We start from the raw sequence: 3770 nt of genomic DNA on the forward strand, positions 1-3770 counted from the left end.
TTTACACCACCTGTCCTCGTCTGTTTTTTTTTTCGTACATTCTCCCACATACATATATATATATATATATGATGGGCTTGGCGGTGGTGGTGATGCTGGCTGGTTCGATTTTGTGGTTTGCTGGTATGCGGAGAGAGGTCCAGCGGGCCACACATACATGCACACATATACACAAACACATACCTAAGAGAGAGAGGCAGACAGACAGACAGTAAGTGTCAGATAGACCACAACAAAGTTTTCACCTCTCTGTCTGTCTGTCTGTCTCTCTCTCTCTCTCTCTCTCTCTCTCTCTCTCTCTCTCTTCTTACCTGTTGCTTTGCCACTGACTGGAATTGTTTTAGTTGTCTTCAAAAGTGAAACTGACATCCAATATTTACTGTGTGTAAGTATCTACTGACTTAATACAAATAATAAATGAGTATGTACATGTATGTACATACCTACATCTACCTGTATATATAGATGCCATATCTGGGTACAGGACGTTGCAAAAAAACGTGGACAAAATGATAAACAGAGTATAGAAAACACACAGGCCACATAGAAAACATTTCCTTCATCAGCTGCCACCATTCTAAAACTAAGCGTTTCGAAGAGTCTATCTATATCTCTCTCTCTCTCTCTCTCTCTCTTTCACTTCCTTTGTGTCCCTCTTCTCTCCCACTTTTGGTTTAACAATGTGTACACATATCTATGTATCTACTTCTCTTGCGATGAAGTCACCACTCACTGTCTCTTTCTCTCTCACTTCGGCCCACTCTGAAACATTTAAAAAGACAAAGTGAATGCCATCACCAATCACTATCTCTTTCATTCTCTCTTACTTCCTCTCTGAAAAATTTAAAACAACAAAACGAACACCATCACCACTCACTGTCTCTTTCACTCTGACTCCCTCTCTCTTTTTCTCTCTTACTTCCTCTCTCCTCCACTCTCTCGCTTTGCCACTTCTTTGAAGTGTGACACACAACACAGGTACATACAAAAACTAAAAGTTAGCGTATTAATATTATTGATTTTTTAATGAACATTGATTCAAAACAATATTTTTAAAACAATAAATATTTGCAATAGAAGCAGTATTAATACCATATGGCAACCTTTATATCCTACTTAACATGGATGAATGCCAAAACCCACAGTATTCGCCATGAGAGATTCTTTCACATGAGTGACTGGTGCTAAGAGCACAGATATACATTGACAACAGCTGAGAACTGTCTAGCATGAGTATGAGAACTGCCAGATCATGTGATTTCAGTGTAATGTGCTTCCTAAATGGCAGGCATCCACTCACGAGAACCATCTGGCATGGGTGTCAGATCACATGATATCAGCATACTGCCCTTCCTCAGTAGCAGGCATCTGCTTGCCTCATACCAGCCAAATCTGACTGCCGACAATATATAGGATACCAGTGGCAGTGCACTGGAATCATGTAGTCTGGCAGTTCCAAAGCCCACACCAGCTGGTTCTCATCTGCTTCAATCCCATTAGTGAAGACATTTTCATCCTGTCGCTCAAAAAAGTTATCAACAGCAGATATGACACCATCATCACTACAATAGTGGTTCCCAATCAAGTGTTTCTTTCATGTTGGGGAACAGATGATAGTCAGATGGGGCCAAATCAAGAGAATAAGGAGACTAATCAACCAGTTCAAAGCCACAGTTATGCACAGCAACCATTGATAACAAGGACTTGTGTGCTGGAGCATTGTCCTTCTTTTGCATCCCAAAAAGCTGAGGTCATCACCTTCCCTACAGATAAAACAATCTTAGCCTTCTTTGGAGCAGGTGAAGAGGGGTGTTTCCACTGCATGGATTATTTCTTTGCTCTGACTCAAAGTGATTAACTGAACACTTATCCTGAATGAGGAAACATTCAAGGAAACCAGCTGGATCCACCACAAACAATGTCAGATTTTCCTGTGATGTGATCAGCTTGGTGTGCTTTTGAAAAGGAGAGCAGAAACCTTTGTCATGCCAAGTTCATTATGCAGAATATTTTCAACTCTCTCATAGAATATACTAATAGCATTGGTTATTTGATTTATAGTCAATTGTCTGTTATCCATCACCATGTGGTGAAGATGATCAATGTTTTCCTTGGCAGTTGCAAGACATCCAGACCTTGGACATCTTCAAGACTCTCCTTTTCTATCCTAAATTTAGCTGCCCACTTTTGCACTGTTGATAAAGCTGGAGTGTCAATCCCCTAATGGAGCAACCATGTCAGCATGAATGTCCTTGAGTGCTAAACCCTTTTTCTGCAGGCACTTGATAATACCATGATGCCAAATTTTGTCCATTTTCGAGAGAAATCACTTCTAGTTACTTTTGAAGTCTTCTTTAAACAATCAGATGTCAGATTACCTACAGTTATTAATAATAAGAATCGAAATTTACTGCTTGCAAGATTTCACAGCTTTAGCGTCACTTCTTCATAATTGGCCTCTGAACTAAGAGCTCTTCAGCCCACCCTCCTATGACTGTGACCGTAACACCATACACTTATGTGAAAGGATCTCTCAAGGTGAATACCATAGTATTTGTCATTCTAATAATAAATCCACATTAAGTATGATATAAAGATTGCCATTCAATATTTATAACAAATGAATTAAGCTCGCATAAAAAATAACTGTAGTTTCTAGAAAACCATCAATATCATACTAAAGTTATAATCCTTTATGATCTGAGTTTAGATACCGTAAGGCCAACTTTGCCTTCCATCATTTCAGGATCAGTACCAGTTAAGTACTTAGTTCAATTTAACTATCAACACTTTTCCATACCAACCTATGTTAGACACCATTATTATATAAAGAAAGATAACTTGTAAGAGAAAACAAGTATGGTGGTAAGGGTTGTACTGTTCCAAATACATAATACTACAAGTGCAGTGATCTTTATAAATTTTGAGTAATTTATTGTCTGGGGAAAGTCATTCCCTTTTAGTGCCTTATTAATTTAAAACATGCACTGGTCTGATTTCCACTTATTTACTTATTTTTTAGTAAAATTTTCAGTGTGACATGCAAGCTTTTCAATAGTTGTTGATTCTGTCAATTATTGGAACTGCATTCTTTTCTTTCTGTTTGTTTGTGCACATGCATCAGTGTGCATGCACATACACATATGTATGTATGTATGTATGTATATATGTATGTATGCATGTATGTGTGTGTATGCATATATATATGTATGCATGTGTGCATGTCTGAGTGTATGTATTCTGCATATCCAAGTGCTTGTGTGTTCATGTTTGTGTGTGTATATTTGTGTGTGTGTGTTTGTGTTTGTGCACCTCTATCTCTTCGTGTGTGCATGTTTGGGTATGTCTGTGTATGGGTTTGTGTGACTATATAAACTGTCAGTAGTGGGGTATGTATATTTACTATTTAGTACTGGGGATGTTTCAAGATGCAGATAAGATAGAGATTTTTATTTATTTACGACCTCAACATCTCATACCTTTCGTGCTTTAGTCTGCCCTCTATTATTTATCTTGTTTCTCTCCATGAAATTCAATTGAATTCAGTTTTTGTCTTAAATTCATACTTATTCATTTTCTAAGCTTCCTAAATTCATGCTACCTATATATTCTATTCACCTAGGTTTCATTGCTCTTTTAAAAAATACGATTTATGCATTGTTGTCTCTCAAATATTTAAAATCTACGATTAAGAGGCCTATCTCCTGGCTGATGGTACCTACCCACCCCTACCCATTTTCCTTTATTCAAAAATTCTTATCGCTCCTTTA

At 37.6% G+C, this 3770-nt stretch overlaps 1 protein-coding gene across 3 annotated transcripts in view; it reads right to left on the reverse strand.

Moving 5' to 3' along the window:
* LOC106869460 (translin) overlaps positions 1-3770 on the reverse strand; it is a 48167-nt gene that overhangs the window by 22916 nt on the left and 21481 nt on the right. The window lies entirely within an intron of this gene.

Source organism: Octopus bimaculoides, chromosome 6, assembly GCF_001194135.2.
Source record: "Octopus bimaculoides isolate UCB-OBI-ISO-001 chromosome 6, ASM119413v2, whole genome shotgun sequence".
Classification (NCBI taxonomy): Eukaryota; Metazoa; Mollusca; class Cephalopoda; order Octopoda; family Octopodidae; genus Octopus; species Octopus bimaculoides.